A 12240-nucleotide genomic window follows, 5' to 3' on the forward strand; every position below is an offset into this window, starting at 1 on the left:
TTTAGTAGAGACGGAGTTTCACCGTGGTCTCGATCTCCTGACCTCGTGATCCGCCCGCCTCGGCCTCCCAAAGTGCTGGGATTACAAGCGTGAGCCACCGCGCCCGGCCTTTAATATTGTTTTTTAACTGCAGTGTCTATTTTCTAAATACACTATTTTTATGAGTTTTCACTAAAATTGTAATGATGACCCTACATAAAATACAGGTTTAAAATGTATGAAAGCCATTGTATAAAGAAAAGGCAGGATTTAATGATTTCGGAAGCTTGCCAATTTATTCACACTCTCTGGCTCCTCCCTTTCTCAAAGCCCTCCCAGATTGACCATTCGAAGAAGAAACTGATACTATGAACCAGCACTTCATCTCTACAAAATGGCATTTTTAAAAAATTCTTAATTATTCATTTGGCAAAGAAACACTATTATCCTTGCATTTTTTAAAACTGCTTCTTCATATTCAAGGTCATATAAGCATAGATAATTTACACATCTCAGTTCCTTGGGAACATTTTAATGAATATTTAGTAATTCTTCAGATTTTATAGTCATTATTAGGAAAGAAACTAGATTGCTACTTAGTTAAAATTAAAAACATGGTATGGATCGAATATAACATAAACAAATAAAACTCTTTACATAAAATTTCTTAACAAAAACTACTACAAAAGTAGGTAACAAACCTGCACATTGTGCACATGTACCCTAAACTTAAAGTACTATAATAAAAAAAAGTAAGTAATGTTCTCATCTTTGATAAATTCAAGGTTGTCTCTTCACACCTGACTTTTGCCCAATTTTTCTAACTTTGTATTTTCAACTGTGACCAGTCCTAGTCTTGACTCTTTTTTTTTTCTTGCTTTACATTGCTCACACAATAAAGAGTAAACAGATAGGGATTTCTGTTCTCTATAACCCTACTCTCTAAAATCCTACACGTGCTAGCAAAGCATAAACACTTTCTCAAAACTACAGTTAGACTCCATTCTTTAATATATATAACTTGATCAACTGTTGCTTTGGAACATTACATAAGTGTGTAAACTGATGCCAATAAAAACTTTGATCCCTAATCCCAGCTGTACATTGGTCCCATCTACCACTTCTTTAATTTAGCTTTTATCATCTCATGATTTCAATGCATTTTATTAACCTCCTGATTAGGTTAATAAGGTGTCTTACTCATTGCTTGGAATTCTTGCTCCCAATTAATGGTGTTGCATCTTTGAATTTGTTTCATTTAGCAAACTAAAAGTACTAGAGCACTTTCTCCTTCAATACCCTGTCCACTCACTTTAAAGATGTATTTCTTTGTATTTTTACAGCCATCATTTTGCCCTTTCTGCAAGAATCCCAGGATGAGTTTTATTTACACTGTCATCCTTCATTGTATCTTTCCTTTTTTCTTGTAGATTCCTACTGTATTAATTATGCCCTTCCTCTCGTGGATTTTCAAACCTATTAATTATTTACTGGCTCCTTTCCCAATGGCTATAAATAATCGCAAGTCTTTCTTAGACTAAAAAGGAAGAAGCAGCAAAGTTGAATACAAAACCGTACAAAATATTTTGATCTTGTTTTCCCTTATCTCCTACCACATCCTCATTCAAATAGTCAATGTTCAGATTTGTCCCTGCTTCCTCTTTTTAAAATATATCTTGCCTCCATCACACGATTGTACTTACCACTCTGTTAACTCACTGACAAAGCTAATGGTTCTTCTAAAAATCCAAACTTTTTCCTTCATTTGACTGTGTTATAAAGATTCTCTACCTTAAAACATTTTGTTCCTTTGATTTCTTTGACAAGACAGAGAACCATTCTCTACCTGTCTTCCAATTCTCTGACTATCCTTTATTTACTTCACTACCTTCATCCATCCCTTAAATATCTGCTGATGTTGTGGATTAATGTTTCTTTCTCTTTACTCTTCAAATGTGAGGTAATCTTTCTTACTGATTTTTAAGGACTTTAGTGCCTTTAAAAAACATTGAAGGGACATTTCCCATTATGAATCTGCTAAATAAGATCTGAATCTAGATTCAGCTATTTCGTATCATAAAGAAAGCATCAATGCTTTAGGGCCAAGGTACTCCTTCAAGCATGAAAAAGCTAATTATGGATTCTGAACTGGCCTTAAGATTATTTTCTCTTGGTATAAACACACCATGTAATCCCACTGGGTTTGGATGGAACCTGTAGACATAAGACATCATGTCCATGGTTAAACATATGGCAAAATGAAGATTAACCTGACTGGACCTGATCTAGTCAAATGAACTCCTTGTAAGCAGAATTTTTTCTCTAGCTGCTACAGGAGAAGTCAGAGACATGCTTCTGTTGCCCTGGAATAATGCAATTTTGTGAACTGCCTATGGAACCATGGGGTGAGGAAATACAGATGGATTCTAGGAGCTGAGAATAGACCCTGGCTGATAGTTGGAAATAGAATGATGACTGCAAGGAACTTAATTGTACCAATCATCTGGATGAGCTTGAAAAATGATCCTAAATCCCAGGTGAGAATGCAGATTGATCACCACTTTGATTGCAGCCTGTGGGACCCTGAGGAGGGGATTCAGTTAAACCATACTCAGACATCTGACCCATATAAAGTGTGAGATAACAAATGTGTGTCGTTTTAAGCTCTTAAATTTATGATAATTTGTTATGCAGCAAATATGTGTGGTTTAAGCTCCTATATTTATTATAATCTGTTACACAGCAATTGTTAAATGACTACACTATTTTACTTTCTCTGCTATTCTATTCTATCAATCCAGTACATCATTTTCTCTAAGGAAGTTTATCCAATAAAATTTTCTGTGATAATGGAAAAGTTTTATACATGAGGTATTCAGTGCAGTAGCCACTAGCCACAAATGGCTATTGAACATTTGAAATATAACTAGTGAGACTGAGAAACTGAATTTTTTTAAAATTTTATTTTATTTTAAGTTCCGGGATACTTGTACAGGACTTGCAGGTTTGTTACATATGTAAACGTGTGCCATGGTGGTTTGCTGCACCTGTCAACCCATCACCTAAGTATTAAGCCCCACATTCATTAGCTATTTATCATGATGCTCTCCCTCCCCCTCCTCCCACCCTCAACAGGCCATAGTGTGTGTTGTTCTCCTCACTGTGTCCATGTTTTGAGAAACTGAATTTTTAAGTTTATTTAATTTTGATAAATATGGCTAAAGGGCTACTGAGCATCTGTGGTGTAATTGCATTTATCCCTTCCTTTTCCCAAGTGGTGAAAATACAAATTTTTCTTCCATCACTATTAATATCAACAAAGGGACTCCATTCTTCGAAATGTGGTGTATGAAGTCACACACAGAGATATTTTAATAAGGAGGGCACAGTGGCATCTTCTACTCCATTTATTATGTAGCAGGTCAGCTGATCTGCCTCCTCTGCCATCAGAGCAGAGTGATTCAACAATGGAAGGGATATGATGATAGAATGGACAGGAGGAGCACCAGTAAAAGCACTTTCTCACATTATGGCCCATGAAGAAATTTGCTTTGGGCCAACTGGAAGATCACTGTAACTGAAGCATATTATTGGAACCTAAACAATAGCAGCACTTGCCAGTAACAATACACCAAGAGCACGAGGCTGTAGGATGCACCACCTGCAAATGCCTCACATGTCAGGAACAGCATAGTTTTGCTCTGTATTAGATGTCACATAGTGCAAACTGTTCTGTGATAGGGAATCTTAACAATTTTTTAAGGAGGCAGATGCTGGGGTGTGGTGGCTTCTTCCTGCAATCCCAGCATTTTGGGAGGCTGAGGCAGGAGAATCACTTGAGCCCAGGAGTTTGAGACCAGCGTGGGTAACATAGCAAGACCCTATCTCAAAAAATAGAAAGAAAGAAAAAACAAAAAGAAGGAAAAAACAGAAAGAAAGAAAGAAAGAAAGAAAGAAAGAAAGAAAGAAAGAAAGAAAGAAAGAAAGAAAGAAAGAAAGAAAGATGGAAGGAAGGAAGGAAGGAAGGAAGGAAGGAAGGAAGGAAGGAAGGAAGCAAGCAAGGAAGGGAGGGAGAGAAAGAGAAAAAGAGAGAAATAGAGAGGGAGAAGAAAGAAAGATTAGCTGATATCAGCGGCACACATCTATAGTCCTAGCTACTTGGGAGGCTGAGGCAGAAGATTGCTTAGGCTGCAGGCTGTAGTGAACTATGATCATGCCATTATTGTGCTCTCCAGCCTGGATGACAGAGCAAGTCTGTGTCTCTTAAAAAAAAAAAAAAAAAAAAGAAGAAGAAGAAAATAAAATAAAAAGGAGGCAGAGAACACAAAGCAGGGCAAAAGTTGTAATCTATCACAGAGAAGCAGGAACTCATGCTAGTCTGGAGAGGGGGATGTTTGGCCATTTTTGTGGTATGGACGGTGTTATATCTGTCTGTGCTCAGTCATGATTATGGAGGGGGCTTGTTTTTAGCTCACTCCATCATTGTCACAGAATGACCTTGTCTGATATTGGTGTTCTGTGAAATGGTTTAGTTTGTCAGGAGAATGCCATGGCCTAGCTGTTGGTGCAAGGTCAGCTCTCAGCTGACAGCTGAGGGGTTGCTTTTCTTTCTCAAAGGAAATAATTGGATAAAAATAAAACCATTTTGGATTTGTACATCACTTATTTCAGATGGGTCAATAAACTGGTAATGTGCTGATTGTACACATTTTTCATTTCTGCCCAGGCCTCTCACCCAAACTTCTGACTCATGCACCCAGCTGTGTCCTTCAGATCTTGAGTTAGACGTCCCAATGCACTTCAAAATCAGCATGTCCAAAAGTATTCTCAGGGCCCATGCCTCCAACCTGTTTCTTTTCCTGAATTATCTATTTCTGCTGTAGGTACCAATTTATGTTCAGCAAGAATCCCTTCTCACATCTTTCATGCACACATAAAAATATCCCTCAACCTGTACAAAAATAATTCACCAAGTTCAATCAATTTCAACTGTTCAAGTCTTTCCAACTTATCCCACCTTTTAAAAACTGTTCTTAAAATAAGTGCAGGAAAATGATATTTCAGTGTGCAAATACTTGCATTTGTAAAATGACAACAGTTTCTTAGCTTTTCAGTGTTGAGAGTTTAACATTTGTTTTTCATCTAGGCTGCGGTAGCTATGAGCAGTGCTGACTTCATGGGTATGCCACGCTGTGCAGCCACACACAGCCACGTGCTTAGGAGGGCCCACAGTTTAACACTCTGTTGTTGTCATATTGAAATATTTAAACATTTTTAACAAAGGGTTTCACATTGTCGTTCTGCACTAGGCTCCACATATTATGTAGCTGGTTCTTGCTAAGAGAATGATTCTCACAGGCCTCCAAGTAGGGAATGTATAACTGAAGAAGGGCTCTAGTCACCATGCTCTAAAACCCATTGCCACATTCTCTTTGAGGCCGTGCTTGCTGGGGGCTGCTCCCAGCAGGTATCAGAGCAGGGCAGAAATATTGAGCGAGGCTTGTTCTTGGGATAGAAGGGACACTTACGACTGCTGACTTTGGGCAAACTCCCTGCTGTCCTTGACAAAGCTTCATTAGACTCCACTGCCATCTAAGTCACTGCCACCCATCCTTCCTTCTCCTTTACTTCCCTCTGGATTAATCTTACATCATGATCTTTCTCATCCTCCTCTGGAACCCTCCCTATTTTCTCTTACACAAGCATTTTGCTTGTGGTAGGAGTGAAAAATCTTTGCAGATATGGCCCTTTCTTGGTGTCTGCTTTGCTAAGGGTCTGGGCTAACATGGTGAATATTAATATAATCTTCATAGGTTTGCTCTTGGCATTATTATGATATAATATATTAACCTATTAACACAGTGCCTAACATATACGGAACATACATAAATGTAGCTATTAATAATAATTGCAGTAATATTAAGAGTCACTGTAACACTTTCATGGCTAAGATCTATATTTCTAGGGAATGCCAACAGACTCTACTGCTTCTGTCTTTCGTCTTACTTTCCTCAAGCCATCCTTCATGATAACTTCCAGAGTGATCTGTCTGAATAGCCGATTGACCCATGTCACTCATTGTTTTAAGATCCTTCAGCGATTTTCATAGTCTCTATGTTGCATGAAGTTGTGTCAGAAGTTTTGAATTTTACCTGACATTTTGCTTGAGGCATAAAAAAACAGGCTCTATCAGTTTATAGTCTACAGTTCCTGATCCTTAGTGTGTCATAAAAGACACCTCTCCCTGACCACATATCAGCCTGCTCTCATTTCCCACCATTCCCAGATCCCACTTGAGCAACCTCATATTGGCTGCTGTTCTCACTACGTTTTTCCAGACTCCATAACTTTCACAAGGTGTGCCCTCTTGTGGAATAAGTTCTACTAGTCCTCTCAAGCCATATCTCTATTAGTAAGCTTTTCTTGGCGGTCATAGATCAATTAAATGGCCCTCCTCTCAGATTAAACTGTATGAATAACATTTCCAGGTTGTATTTAGTAATGTATATTATGTTTTTATTTCTCTATATGTCCAATTCTTTGAAAAAGATGGAAAACCCTTGGGGTTACATATTTATTATATTCATCCATAAGCCTGCATCTTCCTTGCCTGCCAGAGTCCAGCACAGATAGTTGGAGATAAATACCTCCTCTACAAATAAAAGAAAGATTTAATGAATAAATCAAAATTCAATGCTTTCTGGTATAATGAGTAGAAGTTTCAGAATGTCATCTCTTTTGCTTAAATGGCAATCCTATTATTATTATTATTATTATTATTATTATTATTATTATTAAGACGGAGTCTTGCTCTGTCACCCAGGCTGGAGTGCAGTGGCATGATCTCAGCTCACTGCAAGCTCTACCTCCCGGGTTCATACCATTCTCCTGCCTCAGCCTCCCGAGTAGCTGGGACCACAGGTGCCCGCCACCACACCCGGCTAATTTTTTTTTTTTTTTTGTATTTTTAGTAGAGATGGGGTTTCACCATGTTAGCCAGGATGGTCTCCATCTCCTGACCTCGTGATCCCCCCACCTTGGCCTCCCAAAGTGCTGGGATTACAGGCGTGAGCCACCGTGCCAGGCCAAATCGCAATCTTTTTTACATATAGGCTCATGTATTCTGCAAACGAGAAAATGTTATCTCATCCTTTCTGGTTTTTATGCCTTTCGTTTATTTTTCTTGCCTAATTGCTCTTCCTAGGGCTTCTGTAGCACTATGCTGAATAGAAGAGGTGAAGGTAAGCATCCTCATCTTATTCCTTATCTTATAGGAAAAGCTTTCACATTTTCTCCATTGAGGATGATGTTTGTTGTGGGCTTGTCATACATGAACTTTATTATGTTGATGTACTTGCCTTCTAAACCTAGCTGTTGTGTGTTTTTATCATGAAAAGGTATTGAATGTTGTCAAATACTTTTTTTGTATTTATTTACATTATCTTGTTATTTTTATCCTTCATTCTGTTAATGTGGTATACTGCATTTGCTAATTTGTATATGATGTTGAACCACCCTAAAGGTTCCTCAAATAAAAACTTAGAACAAGTAAACAAATTCAGTAAGGTTTCAGGATACCAAATCAACATACACAAATCCATTGCATTTCTATTCACTAAAAGTAAAGCATCTGAAAAGGAAATTAAGAAAACAATCCCATGTACAATGGCATCAGAAAGAATAAAATGCTTGATAATAAACTTGACCAAGAAAGTGAAATACTTGCTTCTTGATAACTATAAAACACTGATAAAAAAAATTAAAGACACAAATAAATAAAAAAATTCCTCCATGTTCATGGATTGAATGACAATATTGATCAGGTATCCATACTAAACAAAGTAATCTACAGATTTAAATTTATTGCCATCATATTCCCAATGGCATTTTTTCAAAATATAAAAGCAATTTGAAATTCATATGGAACTACAAAAGATCCAAATCAGCCACAGAAATCTTGAGACAGAGGGACAAAGCTGAAGGTATCACACTTTCTGATTTCAAAATATATTATAGAGCTATAGTAATAAAACAGTATGGTACAGGCATAAAGACAAACATATAAACAAACAGAACAGAATGGAGAGCCCAAAAATAAACCCATATACATGGACAACTGACCTGTGACACAGATGCCAAGAATACACAGTGGGAATGGATACTCTCTTCAACAAATGGCATGAAGAAAATCAGGTATCATGGAGTTTTCAGCCTTTTTGCACTGGTTTTCCCTCATGTTCATGGATTTACCTGCCTTTGGTCTTTGATGCTGGTGACCTTCAGATGGGGTTTTTGTGTGGATGTCCTTTTTGTTGATGTTGATGCTATTCCTATCTGTTTGTTAGTTTTCAGGTTAAAGACTTAAACCTAAGACCAAAATCATAAAAGCCCTAGAAGAAAACCTAGGCAATACCATTCAGGACATAGGCATGGGCAAAGACTTCATGACTAAAACACCAAAAGCAATGGCAACAAAAGCCAAAATTGACAAATGGGATCTAATTAAACTAAAGAGCTTCTGCACAGCAAAAGAAACTATCATCAGAGTGAACAGGCAACCTACAGAATGGGGGAAAATTTTTGCAATCTATCCATCTGACAAAGGGCTAATATCCAGAATCTAAAAGGAACTTAAACAAATTTACAAGAAAAAAAATCAAAAAGTGGGTGAAGACTATGAAAAGACACTTTTCAAAAGAAGACATTTACGCGGCCAAAAAACATGAAAAAAAAGCTCATTATCACTGGTTATTAGAGCAATGCAAATCAAAACCAAAATGAGATACCATCTCATGCCAGTTTGAATGGCAATAATTAAAAGTCAGGAAACGACAGATGCTGGAGAGGCTGTGGAGAAATAGGAACACTTTTACACTGTTGGTGGGAGTGTAAATTAGTTCAACCATTGTGGAAGACAGTGTGGCAATTCCTTAACGATCTTGAACCAGAAATACCATTACACCCAGCAAAATCCCATTACTGAGCATACACCCAAAGGATTATAAATCATCCTACTATAAATACAAATGGACACGTATGTTTATTGCAGAACTATTCACAATAGCAAAGACTTGGAACAAACCCAAATGCCCATCAATGATAGACTGGATAAAGAAAATGTGGCACATATACACCATGGAATACTATGCAGCCATAAAAAATGATGAGTTCATGTCCTTTGCAGGGACTGGGATGAAGTTGGAAACCATCATTCTCAGCAAACTAACACAGAAACAGAAAACCAAACACTGCATGTTCTCACTCATAAGTGGGAGTTGAACAATAAGAACTCACGGACACAGGGAGGGGAACATCATGCACCAGGGCCTGTCAGCAGGTGGGGGGCTGAAAAGGGATAGCATTACTAAAAATACCTAATGTACATGATGGGTTGATTTGTGCAGCAAACCACCATGGCACGTGTATATCTATGTAACAAACCTGCAGGTTCTGTACGTGTATCCCAGAACTTAAAGTATAATAAAAAAACGAGGTATCCACATGCAAACAAATGAAATTGGACCCTTATTTTACACCATACACAAAACCAATTCAAAATAGATTAAAGCCTGGCCAACATGGTGAAACCCCATCTCTACTAAAAATACAAAAATTAGCCAGGTATGGTGGTGGGCACCTGTAATACCAGCTACTCAGGAGGCTGAGGTAGGAGAATCACTTAAACCTGGGAGGTGGAGGTTGCAGTGAGCAGAGATCACACCACTGGAATGCAGCCTGAGTGACAGAAGGAGACTCCGTCTCAAACAAACAAACAAATGCAACGAAAAAAACAAACACAAGGAACTTGAATAGATATTTCTACGAAGTGCAAAGAAGGCATATAAATGGCCAGCAGGTACATAAAAAGACACTCAACATCACTAATGATTCAGGAAGTGCAAATCAAACTACAAAAAAAAGTCACCTCGCACTTGTCAGGTGAGCCATTAATTTATTTAAAAAAACATAAGTGTTAGTGAGAATGTGGAGAAATTGGAACCCTGTACACTGTTAGTGATGATGTAAAATTGTGCAGCAACTATGGAAAACAGTGTGAAGACTCCTCAAATAACTAAAAATGTAACTTCTATATGATTCAGCAATCCCATTTTTAAAAATATATCCAAAATAATTGGAATCAGTATCTTGAAGCCATATTTGCACTACCATGTCTATTGAAGCATTATTCACAATTGCCAAGATATGAAATCAACCTAAATGCCCATCAACAGATGAATGGATGAAGAAACGATGGTATACATATATAATGGAATATTTTTCAGCCTTAAAAATGATAACCTGCTAAATGTGACAACGTGAATGACTTGAGGGACATTATACTAAGTGAAATACACCAGTCACAGAAGGACAAATACTGCATTCCAGGTATATGTAAGTCTTATATAATAGTCAAACTCACAGAAGCTTGAATACAGAAGCAGAGAATACAACAGTAGTTGACAGTTGCTGTGCAGTGGGAGAAGTGGGAAGTTGTTCAATGGTTATACATTGACAGTTATACGTGAAGAAAAAGCTCTAGAGATCTACTCTAAACATAGTGCCTATAGTTAGAAATGTGGTGTTTTGCACTTTAAAATTTGTCAAGAGAGTAGATCTCATGGTAAGTTTTCTTACTACAAAAAAAAAAAAAAAAAAACCCAACAGGGGACACAAAGAAACTTTGTGAGGTGTTGATAGGTCTATTATCTTTATTGTGATGATGGTATCATGGATGTTTACATATGTCCAAATGCATCAATTGTATATATTAAATGTGTGCTGTTCTTTGTATATCAATTATATCCAAATAAAATTGTTAAAAATTAATGTCACTCTAAGTGGAAAAGCAGCTAGTTTTGTATGTACCTAATTTCACACAAGTGCAAATTTTATATTAGTTTTAGTATATAAGTACATAGAATATAATAATACTTTGAAATAAAGTCAATCAGAACATACCCACTTCTTTTAACAAAAATCCTACTTTTCTAATAAGATTTCTAAGCAATCTAATGGCATAAAATATTTGAGAAATTTCAAATTTATCTTTTTATGGTTGATTGAACTGATTTTTTTCTATATGTACTTCTGTTTTCCAGTTTTTCTTTCCATTAACACAAATATGTAACATAATACCACCAGAATCATCCTCACTTTTGTTAGTATTTTTCTAATGGCATTTTCTATTTAAACTAAGGGTAATGTTTATAATGCTGCTGAGCGAAGTTCACAGGATAACATGAATCCATTTAAGAAACAGCTTCTCAAAGGGAAGATAAGTTGGTTCACAGTAGGTTTTCTGATCTGAAAGGAAGTTACTGATAGTCAAATATAAACTTTTTTAATTCACATAAATATTTATTTCATAGCTATCATTTTCATTAAAACATTCCTAGAAAGGGTTTCCAAATAACAAATACAACTAATCTTGAATTCTTAGAAAATAAGATTATATATCTACAACCTGTGACCTTTAATTTTTTTCCAGACAATTTGAAGATGTTTTGGTCCCTAATTAATATTCTTTAGTAAAATAGGAACGAAGTAGAGGGAATATTATTCTATAAACTATAAATTTCAGGTCATAGATAACACCAGTAACAATGAATATGCTTTATTTTCTAAGTATATAGCATTACAAGGTTCTATCTTTGCTCTACCACGACTTGCTTTCCCATGAGTGATGTATTTGCATCAATACATTGCTATACATACTGTCACCAGTTCATTTTCTGATTAAAAGCACTTAGTTTGGAAGATGATTGAAGGGAGACATTGTAAGTCTAGACTACATACTACAGAAATATAATTCATCCCTAAGGATCAACATGTTATCCTGTGTATATTAACTCAATAGTAACTGAGTAAATTACCTGTAACTATAGTAAAATTGTTTTTTGAAATTAGCCTATTTTCAGGAGAAAAAGGTGTGTTTATTTGAATAAAATACAAATGATCTGAACTATAATCATGTTTCAGTTCTTATCTTTGCCTGAATCAGAGAAGCAAAAATATTTTTGCTGAATGAATCTGTCTAATGCCCGTATTCCCTCAGCCCAAAATGACCTTGAATATTAAGACAGAATTTGCTCGCTCTGATGCTGACAACACTCCTATCACTTATAAAGATAGTTATTGTGTCAGTGTTTTGTTTTTTTGGAATATACATAATATTCTGTAAACAAAATGTTGCTGTTGCAAGATGATGACTTTTCTGAGTGATAAAGGAGGGTCCATTTTAGGGAATTTTTTTTCTTTTTC

General features: G+C 36.4%; 1 long non-coding RNA gene across 1 annotated transcript in view; it reads right to left on the minus strand.

The window, feature by feature from the left end:
• Nucleotides 1-6515: 6515 nt before the first annotated feature.
• LOC134731930 (uncharacterized) overlaps nucleotides 6516-12240 on the minus strand; it is a 35644-nt gene continuing 29919 nt past the window's right edge. The window contains exons 4-5 of the long non-coding RNA XR_010114657.1: nucleotides 8101-8313; nucleotides 6516-6631 (exon numbers count right to left, since the gene is read on the minus strand). This is a non-coding gene — a long non-coding RNA (uncharacterized lncRNA). The remainder of the gene's footprint in view (nucleotides 6632-8100; nucleotides 8314-12240) is intronic.

Source organism: Symphalangus syndactylus, chromosome 19, assembly GCF_028878055.3.
Source record: "Symphalangus syndactylus isolate Jambi chromosome 19, NHGRI_mSymSyn1-v2.1_pri, whole genome shotgun sequence".
In the NCBI taxonomy this organism is placed as follows: domain Eukaryota; kingdom Metazoa; phylum Chordata; class Mammalia; order Primates; family Hylobatidae; genus Symphalangus; species Symphalangus syndactylus.